The sequence below is a fragment of the Macrotis lagotis genome, chromosome 3 (genome assembly GCF_037893015.1).
Source record: "Macrotis lagotis isolate mMagLag1 chromosome 3, bilby.v1.9.chrom.fasta, whole genome shotgun sequence".
Taxonomy (NCBI): Eukaryota; Metazoa; Chordata; class Mammalia; order Peramelemorphia; family Peramelidae; genus Macrotis; species Macrotis lagotis.
The window spans coordinates 145,712,666-145,739,712 of NC_133660.1; the positions used below are offsets into that span (position 1 = coordinate 145,712,666).

Genomic DNA, 27,047 nt, shown 5'->3' on the forward strand with positions numbered 1-27,047 from the left:
GACCTCAGCAGCAGATGTAGGAACATATATAGAACCAAAACTCATTCTACCTTTTCTCTTTTTCCCTCTATTTATATGGCTTCCAAAATGGATGATAAAATAACCCTTGAAATCTGTATTTCATTTGGTTCATTTTTCTCATCTTCCTATTGGTTTCACTGTTGAGGAAACACCAGCACACTCTTAATATATCAGAGAAATTTGGGACGTAACACATAACAGGATCAAATGACAGCTTATCACTCCCTGGTTGCTTGGCACTTTTTCTCTTTATGTTATTTGTTTGTTTACTGAAGTAACAAAAATAAGGGAATTAAAATGTAGTATTTCCTCAAAGCTATAATGAATTTTAAAAAAATGAAAAAATAAATATTACAAGCATAGTCCCTTTGATGTTTTTTCACCTGTGGACATTACTATGGGTGCACTGTTGTGCAGATGAGCATTAAAAAAGAGTAAGGAATATAAATTTATGATTTCCATTTTGGGTGACTTCCCAGGAATCTACCCTAGAGAGAACCCTGATTACAAGTGCCATTTTAAGAACGAACTCAACATAAAATTAGGTATTTGGTTCTGCCGAACTTTTGCAGACTGGCTGAATCCCACCAATGGAAGGGCCATTTTTTCTTTTAAGTTTATTTTCTACTCTCTAACTGTAGTTAGTTTAACCCTGCAGGCATTGCATATCAGTGAATGTTGTAGACCAACTGAATTCTCTGTTTTAAAAAAAAGCATGATGATTTTGTATTTTGATAATGGATAAACCTTCTGATTTAAAAAACAAACAGGTAGCATAATGTGGGAGAAAAGAGCAAGATATTATGTCTAAGATGTGGGTCTCTCTTCTACTGCAGCTCTCTGTTGCTTCAACTGTGGGTCCTGTGAGAAGGTGCTAGTATGACCTACAGAGTTTAGTCCTTGGATCAATTTAAAGATGATCCTGGAAAGAGTTGGCACAGAGGGGACACACAGGGACTGTGTTAGCATCTAGCGTCACACAGCACATTGATCCCACCAACTCTTTGGCCTGAACCACGAGGTTATTCCAGGGCTATATAAGAAAAAAGAAGCATTAAATCGTTAGAAGAACTTTTCTTCAAATTTATTTATGAATTTTCTAATCTTTCATACTGGGAAACAGTATGGACATTTTATGAGTCACTGACTTGATTTGCTCAAAGGATAAAACTATCATGTGAAGCTTTAGTCTTCAATTGAACAGTCATGTAAAAGGAGCAAAAAACTATTTTCAGATGCTATATTTCCATGTGGGGATCTACTGAGATACTTGTAATTCCTTTGGTACATAGTCTCCATCCTATTCACCCTGAGGAACAAGAAGTACTGTGCAGGACTTCCTACTCTTCTTTCCTACATGCCAATGAACTTGGGCAGACTGAATGACAAGTGACTTTTATGCAAATCATGAAGATATGCTACATTCTTTCCTCTTTGACTTCTGTTTCTATGCATTTAACAACATTTGGGAGCAGTTTTACAATGAGCCATCAGGTAAGACATATTGTTTTCTGAAGTACTGAGGTCTGAATCAGCTTACTTTCAGTTTTGTCTACCAAAGTAATTATTGTGGTCTTTACTACACCATCCTGTTTGAAGTCAAATCTTGCTCAGTGTAGAGTGATTATACTTTCTTAGATCTAGTATCTCTGTCAAGCAATAAATGGACCACTGGCAATACATTTTGAGCAATAAAGAGCATTTAAAAAAAACAAATTCTCTTGTTGTTAGATATTCTTGTCTTTCCCCATTTTTGATGGAGCTTTGTGACCAAATTTATTGCTTCTTGACTCTATGTTCCTCATTTCTCCTCTCTCAGGATGCCCAGTGAATTGGCTGACTCACTTCAAATTCCTTTTCTGTCATTCCTCCCCACTGAGCTTTGCTCACACATGAGAAGAGAACTTTTGATTACTCAAGATTTCAGACGATAACCTCCCTGAAATCTGTGCAGTCTTTCCTTCATTTTTTTCAGTGATTCTTTACAAATAACTTCAAACTTAAAAGTTCTGAACAAAGAAAAGTGAAAAGTTAATAGAAATCTCATTTATTACTAGCCTTCCATGCAAAGAGGTAGGAAAATAGGTTTTAGTTTTTATTTCTCCTCTTATGAGGCTGAACTTCCTTAAATTAACTAACCCATTTTCATCCATATCAGGCTTCTAGATAGTATATCTAGGTAGGTTAAGCTTATAAATTGGTGAATCAACCATCAACATTTCTGTTCCCGACTCTGCTAAATCTTGGAAATTGAAAGAAACAAATAAAATAGTCCCTGCAACCAAGGAATTTACATTCTAATGGATGACAATGTTGGTACTAGGTAAAAAGCTAGAAGGGAGATAATAAGCAAAGGTCTCTTGTGGAAAGTGTTCCTTGAAATGAGTCATGATAGAGACAAGATTCAAAGAGATGGAGGTGAGGAAGAAGAACATTCTAAACACAGATGACAACAAGTACAAATGTACTGAGATAGAAAATTGTGCACCATTTTTGATGAATAACTAATTGGCCATTATTACTAAAACCTAGAATATATGGAAGGGAGAAATATTTTGGAAGTTGAAGTAATTGCCAGTCATAATTTGATCCTGGAGTTAGTAAGAAGCCATTAGTATTTATTGAATAGGAAGATAGTACTGTCAGATCTATGCATCAGAAAATCACTTTTTTGCAATATTGTGGAGGATGAATTAGAGTGGGGGAGAGACTTGAGAGAAGAAGATTAAATTTGAGGGCCAATGATTTTTGACCTACCAATTCTTTAGAATCAAACTATTTACATTAAAATTAGATTTTTTTCTTCCAAAGATATTGTATTATGCTTTGACAAAAAATTGTTTTTAATCTTTCTGCTTTTCTGCCTTAGTTTTTGAAGTATATAGCCAGTTTTGTAGATATGTAATATGCAGCTGAGAAATATATTTACTCCTTATGATTAACATTCAGTAATTGCTAGAGATCCATCATATTCAAATTTTCAAAAATCTATTCATATCCCTAATTGCTTCTCTTTCCTCTGTCAGTTTCCTTATAATTTAAATATATTTACATGTACATATTCTGCACAAGTATGTGTGTGTGTGTGTGTATTTTATGCCTGTGCATATCAACCTTATTTTATCCAGATAAAAGTAAATTTCATGTGGTACTTATTCCTGTTCTTCCATGTTTGAATGCTCCTCTTCTTGCAACTGATTGAAAATAAATAGTAATTTGAATTCTTTCTTCAAAGTACATTTATTGATTATATTATGTTGTATTGTGTTTTGATCAAAAGTCTTCTATGTTTAATTTTTTTCTTTATTTTTATTGCTATATTCATTTTATTGGTCTAGAATTGATGAGCCTACAGCATTTTTCCAAGGTATGCCTGTAGTTTTTGACATTCACTGCTTGATTAATTTCCAATTTTAGTGGTTTAAGTACTATTTCTTCTGCTTTTGTCAAAGTACTCCTTGATATTCTAAATCATTTGCTCTTCAGTATTGGCTTCAAAGTTGGGTGTCATTTTATCTATTTCTATGAAGTAGCCTTACTAATATTCATTGGTCTTTTATTACATTTATAAATCAATTTGGACATTATTTCCCTTTTTTCCATTTTTAATTACTATCTTCACTTTGACTGTGTTAGCAAATCTATTACTATGGCATATACAGTAGTTTAAATACAATGTTTCCTCAATAATTTCCTTGATTTTAAATTCATTGTTGTCTTTCATTTTGAAAATGTGTTCCACTTTTTTTTTGCCGGTAACTCTTATCATATGCAATATTGGGCCAGGGAGATACAGACCCAGAACTAATTGGAAACAAAATAAAATCATTTTAAAGAATGAGTTGATCAAACAGCAAATTATAGAAAGAATTAACCATTTTATCCTAGATAATGACAATAATGAAACAACATACCAAAACCTATGGGATTCACTCAAAGTGGCTGTCAGGGGATATATTATATCTTTAAATGCTTACATGAATAAATAAGAGAAAGAGGAAATCAATGAATTACATATACAACTAAAAAAATTAGAAAAGAATAAATTAAAACCCCTAATTAAATACCAAATTAGAAATTCTAAAAATTAAAGGAGAAATTAATAAAATTGAAAGCAAAAACTATTGAATTGATAAATAAAACCAAAAGTTGGTTTTATGAAATAAATAATAAAATTGATAAACCTCTGGTCAATTTGATTAAAAAAACGAAAGAAGAAAACCAAATTGCTAACATCATAAATGAAAAAAGGTGAACTCACCACCAATGAGGAGGAAATTAAAGTAATGATTCAGAATTATTCTGCCTAACTCTATGCCAATAAATTTGACAATCTTTCCATTTTTCTAACATCTTTATGTTAGAATTTAATAAACCATTCATGTGATAGAAATATTTGATAGAGCTATGAATTCTACTTATTCTCCTAAATATTTTAACCTAATTGCTATGTTGTTTGTGGTGTACAAATTTCAATAGTTGCTTGCTATTATTTCTACCACTAACTAATCGTCTTAGCTCCCTTTGAGTTAAATTCATTAGGAAAACATTAGCTGAGTTAATCTTTTCCTTAGCTACTCTTTTATCTTTTCCTTGCCTATGCATAAAAAAATATTATCTTTCCTATGATCTTAATCTTCCTTACATCTTTTTTGGATTATGTGTGCATCTTACAAACAAACTACTTTCAAATTCATAATTTTTAGTGTTACAATAATTAAGATTTTCTAGTCCTTTCTCCTACCTTCCAACTTAGTCAAAGATAAGAGATTTCCTTATGGGAATAATTTGCTTTTCCCCCCACTTTTTTCTGAAATATCACCTAATTCATTTTTTTCTGATCATCAAATTTGATAATATATATATATATGTATATATATATATGAAATGATCTTGCCAGACTAATCTTTTTAGTAAAGGAGAAACTTTGTATTTTACCTAACATTCAGGAGTATTCTAAGCTCAGCATTTTAATTTATTTTTATTTTTAATTAATACAAATTTATTCTCTTTTAAGGGATTTGCAAATTTTACTTTATAATCAAAAACTCCTTAATAACATACTTTAGGAATACTTTGTTGAAAATCTTAACTACTTATCTCTAATCATGGGAATCATGACTCCTCTTCTGCTCATGAAGTCCTCTTTGCTTGCAATCTTTTGTCAAGGAATTTTTTGAAGGTTTAATTTTAAACATCATTCTTCCACCTTCAAATAGAATGGGTAAGTTTGCTATAAGTCAGACTTTAGAATCCATATCTATATCTTTTAGTTTTATATTATTTTGTCAGCATCACTATTTTTCAGTGATTTTAACTGAAGTGTGATAAAATGTAGGTCAGTGTATTCTGATATATATGATTTCTTCTTTCTTGAGGCTTATAAGATTGTCTTGAATTTTAGAGACTGTTGAGAATATGCCTTAGAGAATTGGATTTTAGGTTCCTTCTTTGTCGAGAGTGAATATTTTCTGACAGGCATTTCAATTAGGGAAAATCTTCTTGAATTATTTCTTTAGGTTATTAAGATTAAGATTCTTTTCTCCTTCAATGCTCTCACATATGCCAATTATTCTGAGACTTGATTGTTTTAAACTATATTCAAGGTTGGTCCCTTTTTCTTGTATTATTCGCAACTGGTTTTCTAGTTCTTTTACATTATGGACTTGTTCTTCTGTTTTGTTTTCCCTGTCTAATTTTTGCTGTAATATATCACTTATATTTGCTTGGCTTGAACATCTTGTATTCCAGAATCAGGGACAATTCTATAGTAATTCCAACTGAGTCATTCATTGGTCCTACTTTTCCCTTTACTGTGTAGGATAGATTGCCATGACCTTCCATGACACTTCTATATTTCAAATACTTCAAGCTTCATCCCTTGACTTATTCTCCATTGTCCTTGTCTTAGAGAAACAGGTATTCTTTCATCTTTCCCTAGGTCATTGGGTCTACAGGTAACTTTAAACCTATCACATCCTGTCTGTTTGACATTCAAAGTCCTTCATACCTTTTGTTCCCCATTTCCAGTCTTCTTACACTTTATGTTTCCCCTAATCTTCATAATCTGTGATCAAGGGACTCTGACCTCTTTTCTGTTCCTTAAGCACTGAGCATTTTTATTGGATTTCCACCATACTGCTTGACTTCCTTCTATTTTCACCTAAAATCCCTCCTACAAAAAGTCACTTATGTCCTTGTTCAGTTCTAATGTCTTACCTCTACTGTGGCGCAGTGGATAGAGCATTGACCTTGGATTCAGGAAGATGGGTGTTCAAATCTGACCTCAGACACTTGCCGCTTACTAGTTATGTGACTCGGGCAACCCTGAATGCTTCAATCAAGGGCCGACTCCAGTCTTCCTTGTTCAGATCTGGCACCTGGACCCAGATGACTCTAAAGGAGACAGTGAATCTGGTGACTTAGCACAGTATCCCCTCACTCAAATCCAATTCCCATGCTTGTCATAGCATCACCTCCCTGATATCATGGTCTTCTTTGAAAATCAAGTGCAAATAATATTATACCTTTATTGTGAATATTTTAAAAAGACATAGGTTTCATACACCTATGATTGGCCAATTTTTTGATCATTCATTGAATTTATTTTTTTATCTTTTTTATTTATTTTCGTCGATATGCACATGCACATTTTTAAATTACAAAATTTCCTTCTACCCCCCCTTCCCACACCCCTCCCCTCAGTGATGAACAGTAAGGTTACCATTGTACATACATATTTTTGTATGTTTAAACATACATGTTTACAGATTATTTATTTTCAATATGAGGAATTAGGATTAAGGGAAAGAGATACATAAGAGAAATTTTATAAAGTGTTCATCAGATTTGGAAGAGTTGCTGTTTGTCTGTGTGTCTGTGTGTGTGTGTATTTTGGTTTGTTTTTCTTCCTCTGGATGGGTATAATATTTTCCATAGCAGGTCTAATAAGGTTGTCCCAGCTCTCTGAACTTCTGAGAGGAGCTGCTTCCATCAAGGTTATTCATCTCACAGTGTTGTTGTTAATGTCTACATTGTTCTCTTGAATCTATCCCTTTGCTCAGCATCAGATCCTGTAAGTCATTCCATGCTTTTCTAGAGTCTGACCATTTATGGTTTCTTATAGAACAATAGTATTCCATAGTATTCAAGTACCATAACTTGTTTAGCTATTCCCCAAATGATGGGTATCCCATCAACTTCCAGATTTTTGCCACAACAAAAAAAGAGCTGCTATGAATACTTTGAAACATGTAGGGCTTTTCCCCCTTTTCTATAATTTCTTCTGGATATAGAATTGGAATTGTTGGGTCAAAGGGTATGAACAGTTTTATTGTTCTTTGGGCATAGCCATGGCTCTCCAGAAAAGTTGGATCTGTTCACAACTTCACCAGCAATGCATCAATGCATCAATCAATACCTCATTTTTAAATTTGCATTTCTCTAATCAATAATGATTTGGAACCTTTTTCATATGATTATATATAGCTTTAATTTCTTCATTTGAAAGCTGTCAATTCATATCTTTGATCATTTATCAATTGGGGAATGATTTATAACCTTATAAATTTGATGCAATTCTATATATATATTTTAGAAATGAGACCTTTATCAGAATTCCTGGTTGCGAAGATTGCTCCCTGGCTGCTTTCCTTCTAATTTTGGCAGCACATTGATTTTAATGCAAAAGTATTAGTGCAAAAACTTTTTAATTCAATATAGTCAAAAATCATTCATTTTGCAGTTTATAATGTGCTCTAATTCTTATTTGATCATAAATTTATCCCCTTTCCATAGATCTTATCGAGTATTTCTTGATCTATTAATTTATCTATGTGTAAATCCATTTTGACTTTATTTTGATGTAGGTTGTGAGATGTGGATTTATGCCTAGTTTTTGCCATACTATTTTCCTGTTTTCTCAAAATAGTCAAATAGTGAGTTCTTATTCCAGAAGCTGATGTCTTTGGGTTTGTCAAATAGTAGCTTGCTAGCATCATTTACTTCAATTTCTTTTGAACATACCAGGCAGTTTTGATGACTGCTGCTTTTATAATGTAATTTTAGTTCTGGTAGAACTAGGCCATCTTCCTTTACATTTTTTTCATCAGTTCCCTTGCTATTCTAGACCTTTTGCTGCTCCAGATGAATTTTGTTACTCTTTTTTCTAGCCCGGTATATAGTTATATGGTAGTTTGAATGGTATGGTACTGAATAAGTAATTTAATTTGGGTAAAATTGTCATTTTTACTATATTACCTTGACCTAACCATGAGCATTTTAAATTTTCCCAATTATTTATATCTGGCTTTATTTGGGTGAGTAGTGCTTTATAATAGTCAATTGGTCAATTAACATTTATTAAGTTCCTACTCTGTGACAAGCCCTTGGGGTTACAAAAAAGAAGCAATAAAACATTCCCTGCCTTCAAAAGACTCATAATCTAATGGGGGAGACAACAAGCCAACAAAGAAATACAATCAAGCTACATATATATATATATATATATATATATATATATATAATGAAAAAGTTCAAATTCATTAATAAATGGAAGGCACTAGAATTAAGCATTGGGAAAAGTTTTCTATTGAAAGTGGGATTTGGTTGAGAGTAAAAGGAAACTAAAAAAAACCAGCAGGCAGAGATGAGGGAGAACATACCAAGCATGGGGGATAACCAGAGAAAAAGCCCAGAGCTGAGAGAAGTATAATAATATTGAAGATGATGGTAATAGTTACTACAATAGACCTTTATATTACCTTATAAGTTATGGAAAAGGGATTTTTAAGTTTTAACGTACTCCATAAATATAGTGAGATAGTTATCATTCCCTTGTAAGGGTCACCAGGAGAAAAAGTTCTATATAAACATTAGGGCTAGGGTGGCTAGAAGGCACAGTGGATAGAGCGCATTGTCCGAAGTAAGGAAGACTCCTCCAGGATTCAAATCTGGCCTCAAATATTTACTTACTGGGAAATCCTGGGCAAATCACTTAATCTGTTTGTCTCAGTTCTTCATCTGTCAAATGAACTGGAGAAGGAAACAATATTCTCTTACCAAGAAAGCCCAAAAGGGGTCATAAAGAGTTGGATGCAACTGAAAAATTACTAAACAAAACAGTCACAGGAATGTATGTAGCAGAGTAAAGATTTTGATCTAGATTCTCTGACCTATATATCAAGTGATCTTTACAAAACACTCTGTTGGTTGCCTGCTTTAGTTAGCTGCTCTCTGAACATAGACCACTTCTGGATGCCACATTATACTATTTAACCATAGCTTACCAGTTTTTAAAACTACTCTTCTATAATGAGCAGGTCTACATTAATTTACTGATTGATTTAACAAGCACTGATTAGGCAATTGTTGAATGAGCAAATGTTATAAGATGTTAATATGTGAAAAAGATGAGATGGGATACAAAACCACCAGGCCACCCACCAGGCTTTGATATGCTTCTCTATTATATGAGGAACTACTTCAATGAAATCTTCTACTAGATACTTGTTATACCAGTGACAGTCTTTATTACTGAGGCATCTGTCACCACCTAGGGCTTTCAGTGTAAAATTTTGACTCTTTCATCCTTCACTTTCTTGCTTTTCTCCATGAGGACATAGATCATTCTTCAGGATATTTTAGAAGGGATCATGAAATCTCAGATTAAATCTAGTCAGGACCTCAGAGTCCAACTTGTCCAACTCTCTCTTTTTATAGATAAGAAAATTGAGAGTAACTTATTATAATAGTTAAAACTAAGAGAAACTGAAGCACAAAAGATCTGAGCATGATCAATTCATTAGCAAAGCGTGAATTTACTATTAGATTTTGTTTCTTCATCAAAGCTAAGACTGAAGGAGTCTGTTTCATAGGTTTTGGGGAGTACAGAACAAAGGAACAAGGCTTTGTAGGTGGGAAACAAATTATGATTACAAGAGCTGAGGTTTGGGCAACAAAATGATTAGTTGGAAATTGGGAATGGGAGGCTAGTAGCAAACCCCTCCTTCCCTCCTATGACTAAAAAATGTTAGTTATCTGAGTCTACTTGCAAAGTCAGAGTTAGAGGACCAAACTGCTTTGAATAACAAACCAGATATCCTTGAGGGATAGCTTGGTGATATAATGATACTAGATCAGACTCCTTGCCCTCTACCCACATCTCTCAAGGATAAAACAGTTCTTTGAGGCAAGATTAGAACAGTGACTAACTGGGAGAACTGAATTTCTAAACTTAATTCACTACAGTCCAATTGAATTTCTGAACTAAGTTCAGAGACAAAAAACCTTTACTTAGACAGTAACAGAACAAAATAAATCAAGTGCAAATAGAATCAATCAAAAGATGATATAGAATCAGACTGATCATTTCATTAGCTAAAGTCATTGAGGGAGGATTAGGGGTCAGATATGAATCTAGGCTTCCAGATTCCAGGGCTATTGCTCTTTGCATTAAACTATGTTAAAAATACTACATGGGAAGCATAGCGGGAAAGGTGGGGTAGCATAGTCATTGAAAAGAGTAATTTAGATTTTTATATATCTTTACATTCAATTCTAATCTCCCATTCAAATTTAAATGTACCACTTCAATATTAAAGAATTCTTTAAAACTGACCATAATCTGGGGCGGCTAGGTGGCAGCAGTGTCTCAGACACTTAATAATTACGTAGCTGTGTGGCCTTGGGCAAGCCACTTAACCCCATTTGCCTTGCAAAAACCTAAAAAAAAACAAACTGACCATAATCTGACCATAAATCCATAGTCTTTTCAGCTCTCCCTGTGCCTTCCCTTATAAAATTCCTTTTATACCCTGATCTCTAATCATTTGACCCCTCAAAAATCTTCAGGTCATTTTTTCTGCACTAGACATTCTCTCCTTTTCTCCCCATTTTGACTTCTTGGTAAATTAATTCAACTTTACATGAAATTCTAGCCCTTATCACTAATTATGCCCAGTCGTGTCTCAGTTTTGACTCACTTCCATTCTTCATCTTCTTCTTGCCTACACATATACTGCCTAAACAAAAAATGAAGAAAATGATGCACTATTCTGGTCAAGATTTGCGAATTTATGTTTTATAACTTCAACTGGGCCCTTACTACTGTTAGGCAATCCTACTTACTGTGTCTACCTTTTGAACTCACTATCCCATTTTTCCACAGCAGCTCTTCCAATTTTCTCAAACCTTTTATGTGTCCCCTCCTCCTACTCTTTCAAAAGGAGAATCTTTTTATCATATTTTGCAGAAAAATTTGATTCTATTTGCCCCAAACTTCCTCTCCTCTTCTTCATATCCTATCACTCAGGTGCCTTCTACCACTTTCTCCTCCTTTTTCCCTGTTTCAGATAAGTCGCCTTACTCCTTACCAAGTACCCTTTGTACATGTTCAAGTGATTCCATTTTATCCAGGCTCTTTCAAAAGAATGCCTCTTTCATGCCTAGTCTTACACTTATCTTAAATCTCTCCTCTACTAAACCCTTTCCTACAGACACATCCATGTCTCCCTAATCCTGAAAAACCCTCCCTTGATTCTTTTATCCCTTATACCACCTTTTGTAGCTAAACTCCTTGAAAAGATGGGAGCCCTTCAACTTTCTCTCCTCAAAGCTGCTTTCTCCAAAGTTATTTTTTAATTGACAGTTTCAATGACCTTTCCTCAGTCTTCATTCTCCTTGACTTCTCTGACCTATGACACCATTGTTTACTCTCTCTACCTTGATATTCTCTTCTCTCTACATTTTTAGGACACCACACTCTCTTGGTTTTCCTCCAACCTATCTGACTGCTTCTTCCCTGTCTCTTTTGTTAAATTCTCCTCCATATTATTCCTTCTAACCATAGATGCTCCCCAGGGTTCTGTCTTTGGTCCTCTTCTCTCCTCCCTCTTTAATTCTTCACTTGTTGATTTCATCATGGATTTAATTACTTTCTCAATATTGATGATTCTCAAATCTTCATATCTTACCTCCATCTGGCTTCTGACTTCCAATTCCCTTTCAGATATCTTAAATTGGATGCCTGGTAGACATCCTAATTCAATATATTCAATACAGAACTAATTATCTTTTCCCACAAACCCTCTTCTACCCCTACCTTCCCTATTACTGTAGAGTTACCAGTAACAACTGTCCCTCATGTTCACAATGTAGAAGTCATCCTGAATTCCTCATTATCTCTTTCCATCCATATCAAACTGAATATGCCCCTTTCTCTCCCCTAACACTGCCACCACTCTATTATAGCCCTCAATCTACTGGTGGATCTGCCTGCCTCAAGTCTCTCCTATTCCAACCCATTTTTCATTCATTTTCCTAAAATACAGGTCCAATCATGTCACCCTCTGCTCAGTAAACTCCAGTGGCTTCCTATTGACTCCATAATAAAAAACAAACTGCTATATTAAGCATCCAAACCCTTCTTAATCTAGTCCCCTCCTACCTCTCCAGTCTTCTTGTGTACTTTGATCCAGTGATACTAGCCTCTCCAGTATTCTTAGTCCTTATATATGCACTTTGATCCAGTGACACTGGTTTTCTAACTCTTTCACAAACAAGACTCTCCATCTCTTGGTTCAGGACTTATCCTCTGACTGTCCTCTATTCTTCTTCCTCCACTCTATTGATTTTCCTGGCTTTCTTTTATTTTCCCAAGTAAAATCTTACCTTTGTACAGGAAGTCTTCCCTCCTCCCTCCTCATTACATTGCTTTTCTCTTTTAATGATTTCCTATTTATATAGCTTGTTTTGTATATATATTTGTTTGAGTTTTCTCCCAAATTAGATTGTAGATTGTGGTCAACATGAAAATGGATAGAGCACTGGTCTTGGAGTCAGGAGGATCTGAGTTCAAATTTGGCTTTAGACACTTTTTTCCCACATTAAACTGTTTTAATGGTCTCAAAATTCTGTGACAGATTTTTGGTCAAGTTGTTTCCATTTAAAAATTACTGATTTTAAAAACTAATAACTTAAAACTGCCATGAAACAAATGGTTCACAAAAACATTCCTTTCCTCCTGAAGCTTTTACAATGCATTGTAATCATTAACCAGTCTTTTACTATTAAATTTAAATGGCCAATTGAGACAAACAGTTCTGAGACCGTTCTTCCACCACTGATCAAGACTGGGGTGGCAGGTGTTGTACAGAATATTCATTTAGCCTTCTGGGCCTTCTGGGCAGATTTTGTGACCTTGCCAGCTCCAGCAGCCTTCTTGTCAACTGCCTTGATGACATCAACTGCAACAGTCTGCCTCATATCACGGACAGCAAAATGACCCAGAGGAGGATAATGAGAGAAGCTCTCCACACACATGGGCTTGCCTGGAACCATGTCAATGATGGCAGCATCACCAGATTTCAGGAATTTAGGGCCATCTTCCAGCTTCTTACCAGAACAAAGATCAATCTTCTCCTTCAGCTCAGCAAACTTGCAAGCAATGTGAGCAGTGTGACAATCCAGAGCAGGTGCATAGCCAGCACTGATTTGGCCTGGATGGTTCAGGATAATGACCTGTGCAGTGAAGCCAGCTGCTTCCATAGGTGGGTCATTCTTGCTATCACCAGCCACATTACCACAGCATACAGCTTTGACAGACATGTTCTTGACATTGAAACCAACGTTATCCCCAGGCAGAGCTTCGCTCAAAGCTTCATGGTGCATTTCAACAGACTTTACTTCAGTTGTAACATTGACTGGGGCAAAGGTAACCACCATTCTTGGTTTTAGAACACCAGTTTCCACTCTGCCAACAGGTACAGTACCAATACTGCCAATCTTGTAGACATCTTGGAGGGGTAGACGGAGGGGCTTGTCAGTTGGGCGAGTTGGAGGCAGGATGCAATCCAAGGCTTCAAGCAGTGTAGTTCCATTAGCATTACCATCCTTACGAGTGACTTTCCATCCCTTGAACCAAGGCATATTAGATCTCGGCTCCAGCATGTTGTCACCATTCCAACCTGAAATTGGCACAAAGGCTACCGTGTCAGGGTTGTAGCCAATTTTCTTAATGTAGGTGCTGATTTCCTTGACAATTTCCTCATATCTCTTCTGGCTGTAAGGGGGCTCAGTGGAATCCATTTTGTTTACACCAACAATCAGTTGCTTTACACCTAGTGTGTAGGCCAGAAGGGCATGCTCACGGGTCTGCCCATTCTTTGAGATACCAGCTTCAAATTCAGCAGCAACAATCAGGATGGCACAGTCGGCCTGAGATATGCCTGTAATCATGTTCTTGATAAAGTCTCTGTGTCCTGGAGCATCGGTAATGGTCACGTAATACTTGCTGTTCTCAAATTTCCACAGGGAGATATCAATAGTGATACCATGCTCACATTCAGCCTTCAGTTTATCCAAGACCCAGGCGTATTTGAAGGAACCCTTTCCCATCTCAGCAGCCTCCTTCTTGAACTTCTCAATGGTTCTTTTATCTATTCCACCACATTTGTAGATGAGGTGGCCAGTAGTAGTGGACTTGCCAGAGTCCAATGACAACAATGTTAATGTGAGTCTTTTCCTTGCCCATTTTTGTGGAGGTTTAGCGATGATTTTCACAACACCTGTGTTCTGGTGGCAAACCTATTGCGAAAAAGGGCTTTAGACACTTAATAATTACCCAGATCTTGGCAAATCACTTAACCCCATTGCCTTACAAAAAAAAAAAACAAAAAAGAAAAAGAAAAAATGAAATTGGAACTGATTTAACTAATTTGAAGTAAAAAATAATAAAAAAAATTAAAAAAGAAAAATGCCTGTTCATATCATTTGACAATTTGTCACTTGGAAAATGGCTCATATTCTTTAAAAAATATTAATCATTTCTTTTTACATCTTGGAACTTTATCAGAAAAAATAATGTCTCTGATATATTCCCTTCTAGTATGTTTCCCTTCTGGTCTTACCTATATTAAGTTTGTTTATGGAAAAACTTTTAATTTTATATAATCAAATTGTCCTTTTAGTCTTCTGTGATCCTAATGGATAGGATCCCTTGTTATATTTTCTAAGAAAACTTGAACTATTTTGATATATGAGTAGACACATTATATTATAAGAGAACCTATATGTGGGTACACAGGCTATTCTAACAGCCATGACACAAATCATCTCCAAGTAAACTGCCACCTGGACAATCTCAGGAGCTGGCAAGCCACCCTTAGAGATAAAGGTGTGCCTGAGTCCTTGGGAGCTGGAGTCCTTGGGAGCTGGAGTCCTTGGGAGCTGGACATTCCACCCCACTGACCAAGGGCACTAGACACAGCTGTGCCTTATCACCTCCTCCCTAACATACCCTCTTATCTGTAATGCAAGACACTGCACGTACACACCGCTTGCATCCCCATTCCCTCATTATTCTTTGTTCTACCCCAGAAGACCTAATAGTATATATGTAATAGCTAAGCAGTAATAAAATTGAGCTGGAGGCATAAGACGGTAGTGGCTTGACTCCTTATTCTCAGCTCCCCTCTGGGAGCTGTGGGCCCCAAGGAAGCAAGCCACAACACCTATAAGGTTTACAAACAAGGTTTTTTGTTACACTAAAGAGCATGATTCTTATAATAAAACAATGATAAACACAAAGGGATCACATATTCTCTATGTCTCTCTATTAACTATTACACTAAGGTTAATTTTTAACTTGCTTATTAATTTGACTCTAGATTTTCATCTAGTAAATTTAAACATAGAACAGTATAAATGAATTGTGTAAATACACAAGCATCATGTCTGAAAAGTGAGTTTCTGTCCTGCTGCTGTTGAATATCTGTGGTTTCAGCTTTTTGCCTTGTGAGAAAGTGCTGGTTTGGCCTATAGAGAATAGTCATTGGATTAACTTGAAGATCATCTTGGATGAACAGAGGGGACATGTGGTGACTGTATTAGTGCCCTCTATTATGTTTCTCATTGACCCCATAGCATCTTCAGGACTGAACTATGAGGTTTGTCCTATACATATGAAAAAGAGGAAATGGAAAACCTTCTGGAAAATAATTTGAAGAAATTGATTTATGAGATACCAAATATGCCATTCTGGAAATCAATGATAAAACTTTGAACAGAAAAACTCTGTTAATCAGCTAATGAAATCATTTTGTGAGAGAGTAATCTTTAATCAGAAATTCATGCTGAAACTCCAAGAAACTGGTTATAATTTGATGATCTTGGATGCTCTGTTTCCTTGTGGGAGTCTGATTGCCAAGAAACTTGAACTTCCTTTTGTGCACAGTCTCTGATACATCTTGGGGAACAATTTAGAGAAATATTGTGCAAGTCTTCCATTTTCACTTTCCTATGTACCTATTCCTTTAGGCAGACTGACAGACAAGATGACTTTTATGAAGAGGGTGAAAAATATGATGCTTTCTTTTCTTTTTGATTTTGAATTCCAGTCATTAGACAAAGAATAGGACCGGCTTTTCACTGAAGCTTTGGGTAAAACTATTTTCAGAGGGGTTTTGTACCGAGTAATGTTGCTTTCTGCTTTGTCTAGGGGATTTTGTTTACTACCCCATGTTATGACTTTCTCATTAGAGAATATAAAAAGATAAGGAAAGTTTCAACTAAAGTCTTGCTTAGTGTAGAGAAGCAAAATCTTGGCATGCATTAACTTTATCTAGCTGTCTTATTTATCAGTCAAGAGAAGTAATTTTTCTTTAAAAAATTATTGATGAAAATCATCTCAATACCTTGTCCACAATACCTTTATAACTCCTAAATAGACTCTTTCATGGAACTCCATTTTTTTCTTTTCTTTACTATTTTTAGTGTTTGGATCACTCATTTACTGATAGATTTATCTGTACCTAACCCCTTCATTTTACAAACAAGGAAACAGACCCAGAGAAGTAAAGCCAATTTTCTAAGGTTACAAAAGTCACAGAACATGGATCTGAACACTTTGACCTCAAATTCAATAATATTTCAACTACTTCTCTGCTGTAAGGACCTTACGGATGCCTCTCTTTGACTTCTGGTAAGGTCCCAATATGCCCTTTTAGCCTTCTTAAATAAGAACCTTCAGTACCAGGTCTCTAAACATATTTCCCATTCTTCATTCAGGCTTTGCTGTGTTCATTTAACAGTCAGGTTCATTTCAATAATTCTGACTGTCATGTTTTCACTAATTTTTGACTGATTTCTTTGTGTCCTCAGGACTCTTCTGAAATAAATCATTAGCAAGAATTATGGCAAGTTCTATCTTTTGTGCAAAAATTGCCTCCTCCCATCTATAATCCCAATCTGCATCCAAGCTATTTTCTGAAAGTAATGTGACGTAAACCTGCAAATTCATCTTCATGATCCTTGAACTAGATTATCTCTTGCTTGTTTTCTACAAGTTCTCCCACTGCAAACTATCCAAAATCTGTCCTCTCCTCATAAGATCCAGGACTGGAAGACAACTTTAGAATACATCTAATCCAATACATTTGTTTGTTAGATGAGGAAACTCAGAACCAGAAAAGATGCAGTCTTTCTTAATGTCATAGGAATAGAAAATAGAAGAATCAGAATTTTGACCTAGATTCCCTGACTATATATCCCTGACTATATATATCCAGTAGTCTTTCCAGAACTTTGCACAGCCCTCCCTTAAACACAAACACATCTCTGATGGTCCTCTTTGACACCAAAGGACAATCCATCAGGGAATGCTTCCCAGATTACCTTGCATAACTAAGAAGAAAACTCCAAATAGTCACAAAGGGTCTCAAGTAATGGACAAAACAAATTCCTTTCTATGTTCTCCTTTCTTCAGGGAAGGGTGGAGCAGAATTCCTCCTCACCATGGGGGTTTTCTAAATCAAGTCTACAAAGACCCCCCATTTGTGGGAGGATTCTGAGTTTTCCCTTTGGTTAACCCCATTTCCTATATCTCTTTCCTTAAATTTCTCTCTCCCTAGAATAGAAATTGACTAGGTTTAGATTGTTGTTGCTTAATCATTTCTGTCTGTTTGTAACCCCAATTGGGGGTTTCTTGGAAAAAATACTGGAATGGTGATAACTGGAAGGGTTTGCCATTTTCTACTCTCCTTTTTGGCAGATGAAGAATTGAGAGAAATAGGTTTAAGCAATTTGCCCAGGATCACATAGTTAGTGTCTGAGACTGAATTTGAACTCATGAAGATAAGTCTTCCTGTTCATTCACTATACTGCCTAGCTATTCCTGGGTCTAGGTACCCACTTCAAAATGACCTGCTTTAGCTATGACCCGTGAATGAAAAATTCTAGGAAAGATTCTAGTTTTAAAGTCTTCTTGTTGAAAGATTTGTCAAATATAATAATAATAATAATAATAATAATAATATAACTGTTGAGCCCCCAGACCAGGACCAAGATCTTTTTATTATAACATAATGAATTCTCCTGATCTATCTTTTTATTCTTGTGTAAATTTCAGTTAACCCCTGAAATTTCCTATTAATCCCTATGGATAATCTACCTTTGAGTTTCTTCTAATAGGGGTGCTTGAGTGCTTGGAAAGGCTGGTGAAAAGGTTTTGCTGACTGAAATTTCCTAAAACATAGATTTCAGGAATAGAAGAAACCAGTCAAAATCAAGAACTCAATGAAGAAATTAAAGTGATCAAGAAAGGAAAAATGTCCTTTATGTCTAGAAATTTATGAAGTCTTTTTATGAACTGATGCAAAATGAAGTGAGCAGAAACAGGACATTTATAATTATTTTCTAACAGCAATGTTATAAAGATGAACAACTTTGAAAAATTTTGACATTCTGAGTAACCAAATGACTAATCACAATTTCAGAGGACTTATGATGAAACATGCTACCCATTTCCAGATAGACAACTGATGGATTCAGAATACAGATAGAGATTTTTTTTCTTTCTCTTATTTTTTTGCAGAGCAAAGGAGACATGGCTAATGTAGGAATTAATTTTGATGCATTATACATGTTTAGTTGAGTTTTTAAAACTTTCTCAATGGAGGGGAGGAAGGGATTCAAGAGAGCAAATTCAGAGCTAAAATAATAAAGCTGAATTTTAAATATAAATAAAAATATATTAGAAAATCTTTTTGTGACTATGGAAGGATCAGCTTAGTTGTACAATGGGAGGAAAGTCATACTGCAAGGAGTTGAGGAAGAAGTAGAAAGTGAGGAAACAGAGACCTCTCAAGAAAGAGAGACAGGTCATATTCAGCTAACTGTTCTACAAGTTTATTAATAAAAAGTGGAATAGATAACTTAAGTAGATGAAATGAAATAAGTGAAATAAGTGAAAGAAATAAGAGAGTGAAAGAGAAAAAGGAAATGATTGTAAGTATCAGTCACTTGATCATGTCACTTGATCAGGAGAGTAACAGTAGAGGTTTAATCGTGAATAGTTGAAGAGAATGGTCAATAATATGATAAATTTTCAGAGGTGGAGGAAGAGTGATGAGGAAAAACAACAACAAATGAGGTGGCTTCAATTTAAACCATTGCAAAAGCAAAATAAACATGCTGAGACTAAGTTAATACAGGGATACATTTGGAGGTCTAAAAGAGGGGAAAGGAAATATATAAGAAATTAAGAATTTAATTAAAGAGTTTTCCTATGGTAATGTGGAGTATATATATATACAAAATGCTGTAGGATTTTAATGGAAGGTCAGATTACTTTGGATAGGTAGAATGTAAGGGCTTCAGAGTAACCATAGGCAAATAATCTCTATATGTTAAATTAGGGGATCAAATTAGACAATTTCCATATTCCCTTTCAGCTATAAAGTCTTTGTTCCTATTGTCCTATGATATGAAAAAGTGTCTGAAACCACAGAAGTTAAGGACTGAAAAAAAGGTCATTACTGATTAAAGTATCCGGGTCTTTCAAGTACAATCATACTTTCTTCTTCTAAAACTTTGTCAATAAAACAAAACCCATTTTACTTTTAATACTAACTTTTTTAAAATTAATTTTTATTAAAGATATTATTTGAGTTTTACAATTTTCCCCCCAATCTTACTTCCCTCCCCCACCCCCACCCCCACAGAAAGCAATCTGTCAGTCTTTACTTTGTTTCCATGTTGTACCTTGATCCAAATTGGGTGTGATGAGAGAGAAATCATATCCTTAGAGAAGAGACAAGAATTCTAAGAGGTAACAAGATCAGACAATAAGATATCTCTTTTTTTTCTAAATTAAATAGAATAGTCCTTGAACTTTGTTCAAACTCCACAGCTCCTTAACTGGATACAGATGGCACTCTCCTTTGCAGACAGCCCAAAATTACTCCCAATTGTTGCACTTATGGAATGAGCAAGTCCTTCGAGGTTGTTCATCACTCCCATATTGCTGTTAGAGTGTACAGTGTTTATCTGGTTCTGCTCATCTCACTCAGCATCAGTTCATGCAAATCCTTCTAGGCTTTCCTGAAATTCCATCCCTCCTGGTTTCTAATAGAATAATAGTATTCCATGACATACATAAACCACAGTTGGCTAAGCCATTCCCCAATTGAAGGACATTTACTTGATTTCCAATTCTTTGCCACCACAAACAGGGCTGCTATAAATATTTTTGTACAAGTAATGTTTTTACCCTTTTTTCTTCATCTCTTCAGGATATAGACCCAGTAGTGGTATTGCTGGGTCAAAGGGTATGCACATTTTTGTTGCCCTTTGGGCATAGTTCCAAATAGCTCTCCAGAAAGGTTGGATGAGTTCACAGCTCCACCAACAGTGTAATAATGTCCCAGATTTCCCACATCCCTTCCAACAATGATCATTATCCTTTCTGGTCATATTAGCCAATCTGAGAGGTGTGAGGTGGTACGTCAGAGAAGGTTTAATTTGCATTGCTCTAATAATTAATGATTTAGAGCATTTTTTCATATGGCTATGAATTGTTTTGATCTCCTCATCTGTAAATTGCCTTTGCATATCCTTTGACCATTTGGCAATTGGGAAATGGCTTTTTGTTTTAAAACTATGACTCAGTTCTCTGTATATTTTAGAAATGAGTCCTTTGTTAGAATCATTAGTTGTAAAGATCGTTTCCCAATTTGCTACATTTCTTTTGATCTTGGTTACAGTGGTTTTGTCTGTGCAAAGGCTTTTTAATTTAATGCAATTGAAAACATCTAATTGGTTTTTGGTGATGTTCTCCAGCTCTTCCTTAGTCATAAACTGCTCCCCTTTCCATAGATCTGACAGGTGAACTAGTCCTTGATCTTCTAATTTGCTTACAGCATTGTTTTTTATGTCTAAGTCCTGGAACCATTTGGATCTTATCTTGGTAAAGGGTGTGAGGTGTTGGTCTAATCTAAGTTTCTTCCATACTAACTTCCAATTATCCCAGCAGTTTTTATCAAAGAGGGAGTTTTTATCCCAATGGCTGGACTCTTTGGGTTTATCAAATAGCACCTTACTATAATCATCTCCTGCTTTTACACCTAGTCTATTGCACTGGTCTACCACTCTATTTCTTAGCCAATACCAAACAGTTTTGATGACTGATGCTTTATAATATAATTTTAGATCAGGTAGGGCTAAGCCACCTTCTTTTGCACTTTTTCATTAAGCTCCTGGCAATTCTTGACTTTTTATTTCTCCATATGAATTTACTTACAATTTTTTCTAACTCGTTAAAGTAATTTTTTGGAATTTTGATTGGTAGGGCACTAAACAGATAGTTTAGTTTTGGTAGAATTGTCATTTTTATTATATTAGCACTACCTATCTGTGAGCAGTTGATATTTGCCCAGTTATTTAAATTTGATTTAATTTGTGTGAGAAGTGTTTTATAATTGTTTCCAAAAAGATTCTGAGTTTGTCTTGGCAAATAGACTCCCAAGTATTTTATATTGTCTGAGGTTACTTTGAATGGGATTTCTCTTTCTAGCTCTTCCTGCTGTATCTTGCTAGACATGTATAGAAAAGTTGAGGATTTATGAGGGTTTATTTTATAACCTGCAACTTTGCTAAAATTGCTAATTGTTTCCAGTAGTTTGTTGGATAATTTCTTGGGATTCTCTAGGTAGACCATCATGTCATCTGCAAAGAGTGAGAGCTTTGTCTCTTCCTTCCCAATTCTAATTCCTTCAATTTCTTTTTCTTCTCTAATTGCTGATGCTAACATTTCTAATATAATATTGAATAGTAGTGGTGATAATGGGCACCCTTGTTTCACCCCTGATCTTATTGGGAATGTCTCTAGCCTCCCCACATTGAGTATAATGCTTGTTGATGGTTTCAGATAGATACTACTAATTATTTTAAAGAACAGTCCATTTATTCCTACACTCTCTAGTATTTTTAATAGGAATGGATGCTGTATTTTGTCAAAAGCTTTTTTCAGCATCTATTGATATGATTATATGATTTCTGATAGGTTTGTTGTTGATATAATTGAGTATAGTAACAGTTTTTCTAATATTGAACCAACCCTGAATTCCTGGAATAAATCCTACTTGATCATAATGTATTATCCTAGTGATAACTTGTTGTAATCATTTTGCTAAGATTTTATTTAAGATTTTTGCATCTATATTCATCAGGGAAATAGGTCTATAATTTTCTTTCTCTGTTTTAACTCTTCCTGGTTTAGGTAACAGCACAATATTGGTTTCATAGAAGTAGTTAGGCAGAGTTCCATCTTTCCCTATTTTTCCAAAGAGATTGTATAGAATTGGAACCAATTGTTCCTTAAATTTTTGGTAGAATTCACTTGTGAATCCATCAGGCCCTGGAGATTTTTTTTTGGAGAGTTCAATGATAGCTTGTTGAATTTCTTTTTCTGAGATAGGGCTGTTTAGGTATTTAATCTCTTCATTTAACCTGGGCAATTTATATTTTTGTAAATATTCATCCATTTCACTTAGATTATCAAATTTATTGGCATAGAGTTGGGCAAAATAATTTTGAATTATTACTTTAATTTCCTCCTCATTGGTGGTGAGTTCACCTTTTTCATTTATGATACTAGCAATTTGGTTTTCTTCTTTCTTTTTTTTTAATCAAATTGACCAGAGGTTTATCAATTTTATTGGTTTTTTCATAATACCAACTTTTGGTTTTATTTATTAATTCAATAGTTTTTTGCTTTCAATTTTATTAATCTCTCCTTTAATTTTTAGAATTTCTAATTTGGTATTTAATTGGGGATTTTTGATTTGTTCTTTCTCTAATTTTTTTAGTTGCATGTTTAGTTCATTGATTTCCTCTTTCTCCAACTTATTCATGTAAGCATTTAGAGCTATAATATATCCCCTGAGAGTCACTTTGAATGAATCCCATAGGTTTTGGTATGTTGTTTCATTATTATCATTATCTAGGATAAAATGGTTAATTCTTTCTATAATTTGTTTTTTGGTCCACTCATTTTTTAAAATGAGGTTATTCAGTTTCCAATTTGTTCTGGGTCTATATCTCCTTGGCCCAGTATTGCATATGACTTTTATCTACATTGTGATCTGAGAAAGATGTATTCACTATTTCTGCCTTTCTGCAGTTGATCATTAAGTTTTTATGTCCTAGTACATGGTCAGTTTTTGTATAAGTTCCATGTACTGCAGAGAAAAAGGTATATTCCTTTCTATCCCCATTCAGTTTCCTCCATAAGTCTGCCATATCTAATTTTTCTAACAATCTATTTACCTCCTTAACTTCTTTCTTATTTATTTTATGATTCGATTTATCTAGATCTGAGAGTGGGAGGTTGAGGTCTCCCACTAGTAGAATTTTGCTGTCTATGTCTTCCTGTAGTTCTTTTTAGCTTCTCCTCTAAGAATTTGGGTGCTGTCCCACTGGGTGCATATATATTCAGTATTTAAATGACTTTATTGTCTATGGTACCTTTTAGGAGGATAAAGTTTCCTTCCTTATCTCTTTTAATGCTATCTATTTTTGCTGCTGCTTTGTCTGAGATAAGGATTGCTACCCCTGCTTTTATTACTTCAGCTGAAGCAAAATATATTTTGCTCCAACCTTTTACCTTTACTCTATATGTATCTCTCTGCTTAAAATGAGTTTCTTGTAAGCAGCATATTGTAGGATTCTGGTTTTTAATCCACTCTGCTATTTGCTTACATTTTAAGGGAGAGTTCATCCCATTCACATTCAGGGTTATGGTTAATAATAATTCTTTATTGCCTTCTGTGCTATCTTCCCTCTGTTTGTATTTTCCCCCTTTCCCCCCACCTTTATCCATATTCCCCAGTATTTTGTTTCTGAATACCACCCCCTTAAGTGTGTTTGCCCTCCTATATCACCCATCCCCTTTCTTTCCCCTTTCCCCTTTCCCTTTTTCCATTTTCCCTTCCTTTCCTTTTGTTATTTCCCCTTTTATCCCCCCCCCTCCCCTTCCCTTTCTCCATCCCCCCTCCCCTTTTCCCCTTTCAATACTTGAAAGGTTGGATGTTTTATAAGTTAATTGAGTACATGTAGGTTGACTTTAATCCAAATTTGATGAGAAGAAGATTCAGGTGTTTCTCATCTGCTTCCTTCTTCTCCTCTATTGCCATAGGTTTTTTGTACCTCTTGGTGTAATGAGATTTACCCCATTCAATCCCCTCCCTCCTCCTGTCTCTTTCCTGCCCCCCCTTTTTAAGGAGGTAGTGTTTTTTAGATCATTCTATCTAAGGCATAGGAAATTCTGAGTGTCTATCCCTTCTAGTTCAGTATATTCTATCAAATAGAGTCAAAATTCCCGAGAGTTATTAGAGTCTTTCTCCCAAGTGGGGTTAAGGCCAGTTACATCCCATTAGATAGCAGTCTCGTGGATAGGTCATGAATGTCCATAATTTCTGGCTAGTTATATTCTCTCTGTTAGAGTTACAATTCTCAAGATTTATGAGAATCTTTTTTCCCCCATGCTGGGATATAGCCAGTTTCAACTTACTGGATAGCATTTTTTTTCCTTTTACTGCCCCCCCTTTTTTTTAACCTTTTCATGTGTCCCTTGAACCTCCTGTTTGATGTCCAAATTTTCTGTTTTAGCTCTGGTCTTTTCATCAGAAATTTTTGGAATTCTTCCATTTTGTTAAATGTCCATCTTTTTCCCTGGAAGAGAAGGCTCAGCTTTGTGGGATAGTGTATTCTTGGCTGCATTCCAAGCTCCCTTGCTCCTTTGCTCTTGGGCCTGAGGCAGAAGTAATTTGCATTTGTTTGTTTGGGAGGAGGTCTGAGTTGTAATGGGACTGAGTTCCTCAGACCAGAGGAGCCCAGGGATGGCGTCCACAGGTCCCCAGCTCTCAAGCTCCCAGGGTACAGCACCAATACCAGTGCCTCTGCTCCCTAGCCGACTCCAGCCCCAGTCGTCTAGCCCCACCACCTATGCTGATCCAGCAAGTCCGGCTCTTGGGCCCTCAGACTCCCAGTTCCACTTTAGCTGCTAATCTCGATGATTGGGGCTGATCCTCCCTCTGAGCCCAGACTCACCCACCCAAATTCGGTCACAGCTGCTGCTGGAGACAAATCCTGAGGTAGATGTTCTTTCTCCTGGCTTTTCTTTCTGGGTCAGATTTCTTTTAAGAGGTTTGATTCATGTGATAGATGGGGAAAGATCAGGAGACTTTAGAACTGTGCCTGTCTTCTTTCTGCCATCTTGGCTGGAAGTCCCTTAATACTAACTTTTTAAAAAGCTTATTTTTATTTTTAGCTCCAAATTTTTCAGCCCCTCCCCACCCTTTGAAGAGGCAAGAAATTCAGTATTCATTATACGTATGAAATCATGCAAAACATAGTTCTCTATTAGCCATCTTTTTTTTTTAAAAGGGAAAAATATGCTTTAATTTATACTCTGAATGCATCAATTTTCTTTTTGGAGGTGGATAACATAACTATGGAGTTGTACCGGATCTTTGTAATTATCAGAGTTACTAAATTTTTCACAATTGATCATGTTTAGAATATTACTAAGTTTTCCAAATTTGAGAAATAAGACTTATATCAGAGAATATTTTGCAAAATTTGCTCTGAGCTCTTTGCTTTTTTCTTCCAGTTTCACCTTCATTGGTTTTATTTGTGCAAAACCTTTTTTGATCTTATGTGATCAAAATTATCTTTCTGTGAACATCTGTAGTTCTTGTTTTATACTGAACTCATCCTCTATCCATAGATCTGATAGGTAATTTCTTTTGTACTCTCCTAAGTTGCTTTATCATATCAGCCTTTATGTCTAAATCATGTACCCATTTTGAGCTCTAGTCATTTGGCATGAGATGTGGGCATATATCTAGTTTCTGGCAGACTATTTTACAGTTTTCCCAGCAGTTTTTGTCAAATAGCAAGTTCTTACCCATTAATTAAGATCTTTGAGTTGAGCAAACACTAGCCTATGATCATTTGCTTCTGTTTATTATGTATGTATTCTATTCCACTGATAAACCACTCCATTTGTTATCCTATATCAAATTGATTTAATAATTACAACTTTGTAATATAGTTTGAACCTGATACTATTAGGTCATCTTCCTTATTGATTTCCTTGATAGTAATGATCTTTTGTTCTTCCATATGAAATGTGTTATTGTTTGTTGTTTAGCTGTATAAAGTAATTCTTTGAATGTTTCATTTTGTTATAGTATTAAATAAGTAAATCATTTACATAGTGTTGTCATTTTTTACATTTGTTCCACCTATCCATGACTAATGAATATTTCCCTGATTATTTACATCTGTCCTTAATTGTGGGAAGAGTATTTTATAATTGTGTTCATATAGTTCCTATATGTGTCTTGATAGATTGATTTTCCAAGTATTTTCTACTGTTTGCAGTTATTTTAAATGGAATTTCTCTTTCTTTCTCTTCCAGCTAGCCTTGTGGGTAATATTTAGAAATACTAATAATATATGTGGATTTATTTTATATCCTGAAATTTTGCTATGCATACTAATAACTTTCAACATAGTTCTTCCTTTTATTGAGCCCAAATTTACTTCCCCATAACTTCTAGCTATTGGTCCTACCTTTGCTCTTTACAGCAGCTACCCCAAATAAATCTCTTTCTGCATAAAAACTTTATAGGAATTTTAAAATAGCCTAAGAATTCTCTTTTATGGTTTGAATATGCCTGAGTCAC

General features: G+C 35.2%; 1 protein-coding gene and 1 pseudogene across 2 annotated transcripts in view; one reads left to right on the forward strand and one right to left on the reverse strand.

Moving 5' to 3' along the window:
• The window catches only part of LOC141517876 (UDP-glucuronosyltransferase 2A2-like), a 154,782-nt gene that overhangs the window by 22,174 nt on the left and 105,561 nt on the right, over positions 1 to 27,047 (forward strand). The window lies entirely within an intron of this gene.
• On the reverse strand, positions 13,090 to 14,590 carry LOC141517874 (elongation factor 1-alpha 1 pseudogene; annotated as a pseudogene).